The following is a 14,312-nucleotide window of genomic DNA, read 5'->3' as shown; positions in this document are numbered from 1 at the left end:
TATCTTCTGATCTGGAAGCTGGTTTTGGGAGTGTGATATACTGCTAGAAATATTTTTTCGAGCTACTCCTGATGAACATGCTTATGACATGTTTTGCGCTAAAGATAATGTGCAAAACATCTAAAAAAATAGACATAATAAAGGCCCATTTTGATCATTGAAGGAAGGCTAAAGGACTGACTCTAACAGTGTTGGAAATAATACTGAGAGGGGGGGTGAATCAGTATTATCTAGCAATTTAACAAATCTTCCTTATTTGATCTTTTGAATTATTCTTGCATATCAGTACCATAAAATAATGAGCATGAACAAAGAAAATAGACAGTCACACCAAAGAACACAAGATGTAAGGTGGAAACCCAATGTGGGAGAAAACCACCTGCTGCAATATGTCTCTATCTTCTTTCAATTTAGAAATTCTTTTACAATGATTTTGTACTGGTGCAGTCCTTTACCAGTACGCAGGCTGCAACCTGCAGAGAGCTACAACTCTCTCTCGTTTTCCAGTCTCTCCTGGAAGGGAGCTACAACCCCCTACTTCTTTTCATACAAGGACCATTTTTCATAAATCCATAAGCATCAATTGATCATCAAGTGTAAGAGTATCACCCAATCAACTGTAGTAACCAGAACAATGATAAACAAAGATTTTAAGAGAAGGAAGCACCCTGCTCAACTGCCAACCTGAGTCCGGACTCACCCTGCTCAACTGCTAGCCTGAGTCCCTGGACTCACCCTGCTCAACTGCTGACCTGAGTCCCTGGACGCACCCTGTTCAACTGCTAGCCTGCGTCCCGGACGCACTCTGCTCAACTGCTAGCCTGCGTCCCTCGCACTGAGTCTATTGAACTGCCTGCGTCCCGGCGCATCTGAACCCTTACTGCACCTGCGTCAGACGCACCTGAAACGCTTCGCTCCTGCGTCTCGGACGCACCTGAACCCTTACTGCACCTGCGTCCTTCTGGGCAAAGAGAATTTCAAGACTTTAGAAATAACCCAGACAGTCAGATCACAGATCCGAGCAAGAGTCGAAGAGATCTCGGTCCATCAGATTCGCCTTGCTTAGATCTAGACCAGATCTTACCCTCATAAGATGTTCAACCAAAAACATGATTAATCCAAATGAACTCCTTTGCTTTATATAGGCAAGCTCCTCCCCAAAACATGGAACGATACCACGAGCCGACACCATAGAAACACAAAACCGTCGGCTAGAAACCACACAAGAAACCCCCACGTGCTTTTCTCTGTCTTGAAATGTGTGCACTGGGTGGACGCACCCCCTGAACGGCTGGCCTGCGTCCCTGGACGCGGGTTCTGCATGGTATACCTGCGGGGACGCACTTTCTGAACAGATTGCCTGCGTCCTTCTTAAAAATAGAGAGCTGATCATCAAGAATAGTGATCTATCACCTGAATGGGTTGCCATCAAGGACAACACCTGAATCATAATGCCAACAAACAGTGGCGCCATCTGGGATGGTAGCTCCTTGGAGGTGCCAAGAACCGTAGCTCTCTGGGAACATGTAGATTAGTGCCTCATCCATTGGGCAATACGGTCAAATAGCTGCAAACCCAAAACAACTTATACCAATCCATAAAACATACACATACTGCAACCTGTACATAAACAAATACCGGAAACTGAAATGCTGCCTTGGGTAGCTTATTTATACACAAACCTACCCTACTTTGCAGCAAAATCAATAGATCAAGTGATGTTGTAATGCCAGATCAACCAATCAAGTAACTATGACAAGGATGTTGCTTGGAAGTGCTTGAACTAGGACACAAATGTAAATGCTGACAGCCATACATGCACATAATGAGACTGGTTGTGTAAAAGACAATCTGATCTATCATTCAAACTGAAAAAAATTTCCATGTACGTTGCAACAGGATCGAAGAAACTAGACTCTGTTTGCTGCCCCAACTCCTCAATATTTGCTTCCAGCTGCAAACTATCAATGCAAATATCCACGGGCAGCGCTATTGTTTCTTGTTTTGAAGGAGGGAGATTTTCCAAGAACTTTTTGGGATCTCGGAATTCATGTGATTTAATTTGAACATCCAATAGTTCAATTTCATTTTCTAATCTTTGTTTGGTCAATTTAGTGATGTCTAAATTGCAACTTTAAAATGTCAACCCGGGGCTCGTAAGCTGATGAAGTGATGTGTACTGTATGTACTTAGGCAACTGTTTCTTAAGTTTTTGTCATTTTTAACTTTTTAAGTTTTGTTTTCAAATCTATTTCTCCTACAGTGATGTGATGGAAATGAAATAAAGTGAGTGAAGTGTGTGTGATTGTGATGAGTTCTAGATGATTTCTTAAAACTTAAAAGTAATCTACAAGAAAACTTTGAACAACAACTGAAATGAAATTAACTCTTAAAGGAAAAATGAAGGCATCAAATAAAAGACCAATGGCATTGGCCCAGTACCTCTACTGCTGATAAAAATGAGATTGAAAATGATATCTACATTAACTCAATTAGAAACAAGAACAACTACTTTAACTTTTCAATTAAATCTTAAGCAATGTACAATCTAAGTGACAAATCACACTACTTAATTTTCCCTTAACCTTTCTGCCTTCAGCTGGATCGATCATATAGGAAAGAGTTATGAGCAAGTTAGCAATGTGAGTCTTAAACAAAATAACCAAGCTGCACTTAAGTGATGTTCTAGGTCCACGAAAAGTTAGTTGATTATGATAAAAAGAGCCATTAAAAGATAAACAACTTGATAAGCTATGAGCAGAAGATAAAGTGTAACTAAAGCAGTGATACTAATGGAAATCAAAAATAAAGATCAGGAGTCTAGATAAGACGATCACAAATGCCACTAGCTACAAAAAGAGTAGAAAGAAAAACTGTCCCGGGCACAGTAGAAATCTGCAAAAACACACTGATCAGTCATGGAAAAGTGCAGAAATATAAATGAGCAGAATTCAAAGTTATATACAGCTATTGTACATGATCAAAACATAGCAATCAAAAGCATTCTGTACAACTATTATACATGAACTGATAAGAAGAAATGTAAGAAATGAAAAGCACTGTACAGGCCTTAAGTAAACAAGGGCCCTCTGCCTACTCCAGCCAGCGTAAAGATCAATTACACGCTCAAATGGAGAACAGCCTTCTCATATATTACGTAGCAAAATAGAAAGTACAGTGGGGTTCAAAATTACATATCAGCAGCTACCTAATCAGCATTCAGATACGCTTTATTTATAGCAGAAAAACAAAACTAACTTAATCACAAACTACGCTATTCTAACAACTGTGTGAAAAACACGTAATCTAGCACAGTCCATGGATTTAGGCAACGGTCGAGGTGGGCATTAAATCTCCTGTTGGATTCGTGTTCCCCATCATCTGCGTGGCTGAGGAAGAGGCCAGCTGTGCTTCACGTGCTCTAAAACCGAACACGCAAAGCCGTGCCACTGCCAATGACCTTTGTTGACCGTAGTTGCCCCCTCGTTGACCATGGGTGTTTATAACTGATTTGGCTGAGCTGGAAGGACACACACCATGTCCTTGGTTCCACGCACTTGCCCATGTGGCTCTTCTAACTGGAGAACACCTGGATCATGCCATTTAATAAAACAGCTGCGGAAACTGGGATCAGCTGCGGAAACTGGGATCAGCTGCGGAAACCCTGTGTGAGCTGCAGAAAGTGCAGGTCTTGAACCAAAATTCTAATCCAACAACACAGTCATTAGCATAATTAATAAACCATGTGAAAGTCCTAAAATACAATGATTTAAGCAATTTGATGGAGGAAATGAGTGACAAATGAGGGAAATGAATAGGAAAAGGAGGCTGAGGGGATGTGAAAAGAAGTGCAGGTCTGAGGCTCAACATACCCCCACTGTGAGGATGTTGCGTGTCCTCATGCAACCAAAACTTTGTCAGTGTTTTTCAGTCCATGTGCTCAGATGCTTCTGCCAAAACATCCATCCTTCTTCTCTTTCTTCTTGTTGCCAAAATTGTCCTTGGTTTTCTGACTAAGCACTTGAATTTCAAATTGATCAAGGCCCTGCTCAGTTTCTTGCATTTTCTCTTCAATTTTCTATTCTTCTTCTGCTAGAGTCCTAGGTGAAGCATGGTGTTGTCATGGATAATCTTGTCCACCTTGCTTTGTTCTTTCAATGCTTCGTTTTCCTGTGTAATATGCCGGTTCAGGACTTCTAACTCAAACACCTCTTGTTTTAGAGATTGGACTTGTTCCTCGAGAGGCAATATAGTGCTTGGACCTACAACTGATTGCTCCAAGGTCTCCAAATAATTGTATGCCTCCTACTGGTCAGGGTCAATGTCAGGTGTTTGTCTCAGCCTAAACTCGAATTCTTGAGGACTCTTTTCTCTTTCTTGGAAGGGACTTTCCTCTCGTGGCGGACTTGGCTCAATATCTAGCTGGATTGGAGTATTTTCAGGTGTGCCTTCTCCCAAATCAATGAAATGTGACTGTTTTTCTTTAGTCACACTCTTCTTTTCTATAAGTCTACTGCTTCTTCTCACTTGTACACTAGTACTCTTTTGCTGACTACTTTGTTTTTCTTTTTGTTTCTTCTTTGAGAGGGCAGTAGCTTGGAGTTGTACTAGTCTATCAGCCAAGGTTTGATAGTCCTCTTCTATTGAAGGTTCAGGGGATGAATATGATTCTTGGACAACTGTTTTCCCTTTATCCTTTTTCTGTTTCTTGGTTTTATCTCTCTCCACTTCTTCTTCTTGAGTAGTCTCTTGAGTTTATAAAATGGGAGGATCTTGGGCTGCAATATCCTTTTTCATTCTCCTACTTCTTTTTGGGATTCTAGGAGAGCTGCTAGCGGAAGCTTCAGTTACCTCTTGAAAATGATTCCTGACTAAAAACTTTTCCCATGTATCATTGTTGTTTTTCAATTGGTCTTCTATGAGCATTCTAATGAACCCATGATGATACAAGTGAGGTTCAATATTGCCTATATTCTTTTGGACAGTAGAACTCATTTTTGTTAGGCTTCTTAATAGAAAATAGGGTAAATTGATGGCATGGCCCTCCATGAAGTTCATCATAATTCTAGCATGGTACATATACATAGTGCCAAAGCGGCCCTCACATGTGATAAACTTTTGAACTAATAACAACAATGCAGTCCATTCTTCTTTAATAACATGTACATGAATCCCTTTGGTGAATATTGAAGTGTCCATACCTGGATTCTTAAGCATATTTTTCCATTCCTGATCTTCCACCCCTCTGTTCTTGAACCATCGGTCTCCCACCATAGGTAGATTAGTTGCTGTTGCTATGGAGTTCTCTGTGACTGTGAATTTCAGATCTCCTACTTCCACAGTATGTCCATTGAATGAACGAGCAAACGTTTTCGTTACCTCCTTATCATATCCTTTGAATTTTTGAATGAACTTCAACCATTTTGCCTTCTTTAACGCTTCCTTTGTCTGTGGGTATCCTTCTAGATACTTTGAGCCTTCAGGTTCGGCTCTAAGCAGTTTCCCCATCTCAACTTCGGCTGAAGCTTTGACTGTGTATGGATACTCAAGGAGGATGCTCACGGAAAAGATGGATGGACTACGGCTGTAAGTGGAATAGCCGCAGTGTTATGCAAGGTAATACGGGTTTGAAACAGAACTGTGGAGCTTGAAACAGAGCTGCGGGGTTTGAAACGAAGCCGTGGAGTTTACAGCAAAAACGAGAGTGGAAATGGTGTAAGTGTGAAGGAGTGGAGGACAAGCACGAGAATGAGTTCAAATGCATACGGAAATGGAGTAATAAGGGAATGAAATAACGGCCAAATCCCTTGGAGTCGGACGGCTTACATACACGTTTCGGTTTTGGCTGCGGAGATCGTGGTGGAGAAGAGACATAGTACGATAGGTCTCTTCTTCCTCATACGGCTAATTAATGGAAGCGCAATCTCGATTTGAGTTTAAACTAAGAGTGATTATGAGACCGTTATGTGGGTATGAGGTGGATAAAGGATTATCATGGCGGAGAAATGGGATGATCTTTGCCTAATCATTGCATTTAGTGGCTCTGTCCATGATTAATAATTATGCACAAAATGACGTTTAAATGGTTGTTTGGAAAAAAAAATTTGATCATACCTTTATGGGTTTACCATTAAAGTTGTTGATCCATGATTGCCTTTTGATCCTGCAGGTGCCTCCCATCCTTGTTGCCCTCTAACTGTGATTTTTTTGAAAACAGAGTACTGCTGCTGTAGAGACAGAGTGTGCTGGCTATGGAATCTGGTGCGAGCTGCGGAAACTGGTGCGAGCTGCGGAAACAGTTCTCGGCTGCAGAAACTGAAACAACACCTTTCTGTCTATACAAAAAGTAGTTAGACAAGACTTAACTAAATGAAATAGTCCCGAGAGGGATTTTATTGATGAAATGGAGTGAGATGAATGAAATGGAATGAAAATGAAGTGGAATGGAAAATGAAATGGAATGGAGATGAGGTGGAATGAAAAATGGAATGGCGAATGAGATGAAAAGAGAGAGAGAGATTTTTTTTTGGAAAATATAAAGTGTCAGGTGCCCCTGATTTTCACCTTATATTTTCTGCATAAGACCGCCAATTCAAGATTGGTTTTCAGGCTTATACAAGAAACCTTTTTTTTTTTTTTTTTTTTTTTTTTTTTTTAACTGAAAGAAACAAAGACTAGGCTGATGGAGGAGAAGAATTCTTCTCCACCAGCCTCATTGCAGAATCTTCTTGGAACATTTTAACAAATTCCTCCTTTGAGAGTGGCTTGTGGTAGACTTTCAATCGGTGGCCATTCACAATGAGAGGAGTCTGAAACTCATCAATGGTCTTTACTCGAACTGCTCCATTGTTAAAGACTTCATCAATCTCATATGGTCCAAGCCAATGAGTTTGAAATTTTCCTTTGAAGTCCTTAAACTTGGAATCAAACAATAGTGCCCAATCTCCCTTCTGAAACTTTTTCTCTTTGATGTGTCGATCATGCCACTTAGTTCTTTGGTGCTGAACTAGATCAGTCCTTAAAATTGCATCTTGTCTTATCTCATCTAGCTCATTCAACTGCTCCATTCTGTGCTTTTGGGCTTCTGACAGGTTCATCCCCAATTGAACTGCCATCTTGAAGGTCTTGACTTGGAACTCAATGGGGAGCAAGACTTCTTTCCCATAAACAAGTTCATAGGGAGAATGTCCTATTGTGTTCCTCCATGTAGTTCTATAGGCCCATAAGGCTTCAGGAAGCCTTTCTGCCCAATCTCTTCTGTGGAGATGAACAGTCTTGGTGATGATGCTTTCAAGAACTTTATTTGTAGATTCCACTTGACCATTTGCTTGCGGATGGTATGGAGTAGATTTTCTATGCTTGATTTTGTATTCCTCCATCAGCTTCTCCATCAATTTAGATGTAAATTGACTTCCCTGATCTGTCACAATTTCTCTTGGGACACCAAAACGAGTAAAAATATCCTCAAAAAGAAATTGAACAACTGAATTTTCAGTGGCAGAAGGCAATGCCTTGGCTTCTACCCACTTAGTAACATAATCAGTACAAACCAATATATACTTCTTTTGCTTAGATGGTGGATTAATGGGTCCAATGAAATCTAAAGCCCACTTTTCAAAGGGTTCAATGCATACCTGTGGCTGTAATGGCATTTCATTTGAAAGAGTAGGTCTCCCAACTCTTTGGCAGCTGTCACACCTTCTAACATATTGCTTTGCATCTTTGAAGAGAGAAGGCCAATAATATCCTAAAGAAAGGATTTTATAGGCCGTCCTCTTGCCAGCAAAGTGTCCACCGCACGGTTCATCATGACATGCCTTAAGGATGTCAGGCATTTCATCTTCCCGAACACATCTTCTGATCACACAATCTAGCCCTGTTTTGAACAATTCATTAGAAATCCAAGAATACTTTGAGCTCTCCTGAATGATTTTCCTTTTCTCATTAGGAAATAAGTGTGGAGGTAGCTTCCCTGTAACCAAATAGTTAGCAATATCTGCATACCAAGGAGTTTTAGTAGTTACTACAAACAGATATTCATCTGGAAACTTATCCTCTACGGGAGAATCTTCGTTAGTATTTTGAATTCTAGACAAAAAATCAGCTACTGTATTTTGTTTTCCTGGTCTATCTAACACAGTAATGTTGAATTCTTGTAGAAGTAGAAGCCATCTTGTAACTCTGCCATTAGTAACATGTTTGTTCATGAGATATCTAATTGCAGAATGATCAGTATGGACAAAAGTTTCATAGCCTGTTATATAGTGTCTAAACTTGTTGATTGCATGAACAACGGCTAAGAATTCTTTTTCAGTCACAGTATAATTTAACTCAGTGGGAGTCAAATTTTTACTGGTGTAATAAATGGCATAAGGAACTAAATACTTTTGACCCAACACATCTCCTAGAGCTGTATTTGAATCATCTGTAGAAATGTGGAAAGGGAGTTTCCAATTTGGCCCTCTCAAAATGGGTGCTTCAGATATTCTAGTTTTTAAAGTTTCAAATGCAGATTGACAGTCAGGATCCCACTTGAATTCACAATCTTTGGTAAGTAATTTGAAGAGTGGAGATGCTATCTTGGTGAAGTTTTCAATAAATCTTCTATAATACCCAGTAAACCCAAGAAAACTTCTAACATCTTTTTGACAATTTGGAATAGGTAACTTGGAGATGACTTCAACTTTTGATCTATCAACTTTAATTCCATCTCCTGAAATATGATGTCCTAAAACAATCCCTTTAGTAAACATCATGAAACATTTTTCATGACTTTATGAAAGATTTGTTTCTTTACATCTAATAAGGACTTTTTCCAAATTTTCTAATGCTTCTTCAAATGAGTTACCATAAATTGTAAAATCATCCATATAGACCTCTACACAATCATGAATTAGATTGGAAAAGATTCCTAATACTGCCCTTTGAAATGTTGCGGGTGCATTACATAATCCAAAAGGAAGTACTCAGTAAGCAAAAGTCCCCCATGGATAGTTAAATGTGGTTTTATCCTGATCTTCAGGTGCTACCTAAATTTGATTGTAACCACTAAAACCATCCAAAAATGAGAAATACTTTTTACCTGCTAAAGTATCTAATACTTGATCAATAAAGGGCAAAGGAAAGTGATCCTTCAAGGTTGCTTTGTTCAATTCTCTGTAATCAATGCAAACCCTCCATTTACCATTCTTTTTAGGTACTATAACCAAAGGGGAAACCCACCGGCTATCTGAAATAGGGTAAATGAAGTTTACATTAAGTAACTTTTGGAGCTCTTCTTTCACTATCTCTCTAAGATTTGGATTCATCCTTCTTTGAGGTTGTCTGATTGGTCTACTATTTTCCTCAATGTAGATGTGATGAATGCAAGTCTTAGGATCAATACCTTTCATATCGGTATACTCCCATTCAAATGCAGTAGAATGTCTTTGCAAGATTTTGGTTAGCTCTTCCTGTTGTGATTTTTCCAAGTTTTTGTTGATGTTTAATGTTTTTCCTGGAAATATCTCAATGGCAGAACTACCAAATTCTTCCATAGAGAAAAGAGACATTTGTCTAGATGATAAACACTCAATGTCAGAATCCAACTGAAATTGTGTATGGTCATATTCTGAAGATGGTTCAAAGTTTTCTAATGTGTTCAGAATTTGACTATCTTCACTAATCTCAGAAATGGTAAAGACAGGTTGTATAGTATCTTCATCATCAACCCACTCATTATCTCCTATTTCTGTGATTGTTTTGCTGGAGGATACAGACTGAACTTCTTTGTCGAATTACCATCAGAAATGTACATATCCCCAGACCTACAACTTATGAAAGCATCAGCTGTGGCTAGCCAAGGTCTTCCTAAAATAAGAGGATGTCCTCCTAGATTACTCTTGGGAGTTAAAATCATGAAATCCACTGGATATTCCCAAGAATCTAAGGAGACAGGAATGTCTTCTAATACACCATCTGGTTTAATAATGGATCGATCTGCAAGTTGCAACAAGTTGGGTGTAAAAAGAAGATTAGGAAGTTTTAGCTGTTCCATAGTCTGTCTACTCATAATGTTAATAGTAGCCCCTAAATCAATCAAAGTATTTGGTATTTCTACCCCATTGATATGTGTTTTGACAATTGGACTACTGGGGTCTACATATTTCTGCATAGTAATCTTTCCCATCATGATGTTTGCAATTTTTCCTACCAGGTGGATCCTTCTGGTATCTCTTGGTTTCCTTCCTGGTCTTTTAAGGCTCAACTCCTTTATTGTTTTTGCTAGAATAGGAATTTCCTTAATGGCTTGTAACAAGGGAATCTTGATACATACATTTTTCAATTCATCTAGGAAATTATAGTCAGGCAACCAAATTTGTTTTTCCACTCCTTTATCAATTTGTAATCTTTCAGGAAAAGGAGGTGTGGATAGAGATGTAGGTTGCTCAACTATGGGAGTTGTGGGGGTTGATTCTTTTTCTTTTTCTTTTTGAGTGTTTGGGTTTTGAAGAGATGCTTCAGAACCCTTATTGGCATCAAGAGATTCTTTCTCAGAAATGCTTTGCTGTTGAGCATTTATAGAAGGTTTATCTAGAACTCTACCTGATCTGAGTTGTACTTCATTGAGAGGAACAATCATATAGGTAGGAAATGGTTGACCTTCCAACATGTAAGCATTTTGAGGATTCTTATTATTGGGGTTTGGCAATGGCTGAGAAGGAAGTTGATTTGACTTCTGTTGGAATGGAAGCAAGAGTTGAGAATTTAGATTCTGTTGAGAAGGTTGTTGTTGTTGTGGAAATGGTAATGATAGTTGTGGATTTTGATTTGGAAGTTGTGGAGCTTGTTGGTTTTGGAAAGATGGAGGATATTGGTAGAACTGAGCAAATCTACCATAAGGATTCTGCATACCTTGTACCCATGCTTGAAAATAATTTTGAGGTTGGGACCAAGGTTGTTGCCAAGGATTCCAATTTGGTGGAGGTTGAAAATTCATAGAGTTGTTAAACCCTTGATTTTGTTGCCCCTGCCAAGGTCTCCTTGCAACAAAACAGAGAGATTCAAGTGTACTTGGATCTTCTTGAAAGACAGCTTTGAGCCCAGGGATTGAAGGACAATCCTTGGTCTCATGATTCTCTGAGCAAATTACACATGTCTCTACAACTTTTGCTTCCAAGGGACATTCCCTTAGAGCATGTTTCTTTCTACACTTTGGGCAAAAGATGGCCAAAGCCTCAGCTTCTGCTTTCTGTTTATTGTGAATCTTAAGAGTGTCTAGTTGTTCACTAAGACTCCCTAAGATGTCAGTTTTAAACTCATCAAGCATATTGCCGATCTCAGCCCTACTTACTGATCCAGTTGCAGATTTGTTCGCTCTGATGAGAGAAGGATCTCTAGGCCCTTTTTGAGTTTTTGATTTCCCCCTTGAGAGATGGACACATAGCTTTGCTATATCATTGAGTGAAAGTTGAGATATATCTCCCTTCCCCATCATGTTCAAAATGTCTATCCATTCATCTCTAATGGCTTTTAACAAAAGGGCTTTCAAGGTCTCCTCATCTAAGTTGTTCATTTTTGCTCTTTTCAAATTGTATTGAAATCTTTCAAGCAAATCCTCCAAATTTTCATCTTCTCTTTGTACCATTTTAAATACCTCATCCTTGTGATTGGTGGGCATACAATAGTCCAGGTACCTATCCAAAAATGTTTGTTTCATATCATTCCAAGACCTAATGGATTGAGTGAGTAATCCCATGAACCATTTCAAAGCTTGTCCTTTCAATGTTGAAGGAAACAATTTGAGTTTTTGAGAGTCATCCAGATAACCATAAGTTCGACATACGACTTCAAACTCAAATAGAAATGTTTCAGGGTCCTCATTCCTTAACCCATGGAATTTTGGGAGGACAGATGGTGAGATGTTTTTCATGGTGGCTCGGGAGTCCTCATCGACTATAGGAAACCCGAATGAGTTATCTCCATCCCTATTTCCTCCAATGTTACCTCTTCCTCCTCCATTGTTTCCTCCTCCTCCTCTACCTCTACCTCTACCACCTCCTTCCTCTGTCATAGTAGTTTCCCTAGAATCTCTAGCTCTATGCATGTCATTTTTTTTTATTTTTTTCTTCAAGTCAGGCTAATAATTCTCTTTCTGATCTTCCAGGTCACTCTAGGTGCAAGAAGAGAGCATACTCAAGAAGCTATTAAACCAATAACTTTCTCTTTTCTGATCCTCCAGATCACTCTAGGTGTAAGAGGAGAGCATACTTTGAGAGGTTATTAATTTTCCTTCCTTGAAATTCCTTGTTTTTTTTTTTTTAAGAATTGGCTACCTAATTTTCACTTCCCTGGCAACGGCGCCAAAATGTTTGGTCAATTTAGTGATGTCTAAATTGCAACTTTTAAATGTCAACTCGGGGCTCGTAAGCTGATGAAGTGATGTGTACTGTATGTACTTAGGCAACTGTTTCTTAAGTTTTTGTCATTTTTAACTTTTTAAGTTTTGTTTTCAAATCTATTTCTCCTACAGTGATGTGATGGAAATGAAATAAAGTGAGTGAAGTGTGTGTGATTGTGATGAGTTCTAGATGATTTCTTAAAACTTAAAAGTAATCTACAAGAAAGCTTTGAACAACAACTGAAATGAAATTAACTCTTAAAGGAAAAATGAAGGCATCAAATAAAAGACCAATGGCATTGGCCCAGTACCTCTACTGCTGATAAAAATGAGATTGAAAATGATATCTACATTAACTCAATTAGAAACAAGAACAACTACTTTAACTTTTCAATTAAATCTTAAGCAATGTACAATCTAAGTGACAAATCACACTACTTAATTTTCCCTTAACCTTTCTGCCTTCAGCTGGATCGATCATATAGGAAAGAGTTATGAGCAAGTTAGCAATGTGAGTCTTAAACAAAATAACCAAGCTGCACTTAAGTGATGTTCTGGCTCCACGAAAAGTTAGTTGATTATGATAAAAAGAGCCATTAAAAGATAAACAACTTGATAAGCTATGAGCAGAAGATAAAGTGTAACTAAAGCAGTGATACTAATGGAAATCAAAAATAAAGATCAGCAGTCTAGATAAGACGATCACAAATGCCACTAGCTGCAAAAAGAGTAGAAAGAAAAACTGTCTCGGGCACCTAAGAAATCTGCAAAAACACACTGATCAGTCATGGAAAAGTGCAGAAATATAAATGAGCAGAATTCAAAGTTATATACAGCTATTGTACATGATCAAAACATAGCAATCAAAAGCATTCTGTACAACTATTATACATGAAATGATAAGAAGAAATGTAAGAAATGAAAAGCACTGTACAAGCCTTAAGTAAACAGGGGCCCTCTGCCTACTCCAGCCAGCTTAAAGATCAATTACACGCTCAAATGGAGAACAGTCTTCTCATATATTACGTAGCAAAATAGAAAGTACAGTGGGGTTCAAAATTACATATCAGCAGCTAACTAATCAGCGTTCAGATACGCTTTATTTATAGCAGAAAAACAAAACTAACTTAATCACAAACTACGCTATTCTAACAGCTGTGTGAAAAACACGTAATCTAGCACAGTCCACGGACTTAGGCAACGGTCGAGGTGGGCATTAAATCTCCTGTTGGATTCATGTTCCCCATCATCTTCGTGGTTGAGGAAGAGGCCAGCTGTGCTTCACGTGCTCTAAAACCGAACACGCAGAGCCGTGCCACCGCCAATGACCTTTGTTGACCATAGTTGCCCCCTCGTTGACCATGGGTGTTTATAACTGATTTGGCTGAGCTGGAAGGACACACACCATGTCCTTGGTTCCACGCACTTGCCCATGTGGCTCTTCTGACCGGAGGACACCTGGATCATGCCGTTTAATAAAACAGCTGCGGAAACCGGGATCAGCTGTGGAAACTGGGATCAGCTGCGGAAACCCTGTGTGAGCTGCGGAAAGTGCAGGTCTTGAACCAAAATTCTAATCCAACAACACAGTGATTAGCATAATTAATAAACGATGTGAAAGTCCTAAAATACAATGATTTAAGCAATTTGATGGAGGAAATGAGTGACAAATGAGGGAAATGAATAGGAAAAGGAGGCTGAGGGGATGTGAAAAGAAGTGCAGGTCTAAGGCTCAACAATCTTTCAGCAACTAAGCCAAGAGAACAATATTTACTTTCAGATGTGAGTCAGCTATATTTCAAACAAAGAAACATTGATGTTGAGAAATTCAGATCAATCTGAAATTTTTCTAACTCATCCCTTAAAGTCAATAACATTTCACTAGATAACGGATTTTCCACATACCCTGTCATCGGTGATTACCATCAACATT

General features: G+C 39.0%; 1 pseudogene; it reads right to left on the bottom strand.

Moving 5' to 3' along the window:
- Positions 1-14,312, bottom strand: part of LOC149207924 (protein ASPARTIC PROTEASE IN GUARD CELL 2-like) — a 55,050-nt pseudogene that overhangs the window by 17,349 nt on the left and 23,389 nt on the right.

This window comes from Pinus tabuliformis, chromosome 1_2 (genome assembly GCF_031772625.1).
Source record: "Pinus tabuliformis cultivar Carrire ecotype Pingquan chromosome 1_2, CPIR1, whole genome shotgun sequence".
Lineage (NCBI taxonomy): Eukaryota > Viridiplantae > Streptophyta > Pinopsida > Pinales > Pinaceae > Pinus > Pinus tabuliformis.
Note: the sequence above shows the minus strand (reverse complement) of the source record. Positions and strands in the feature narration are given on the sequence as shown.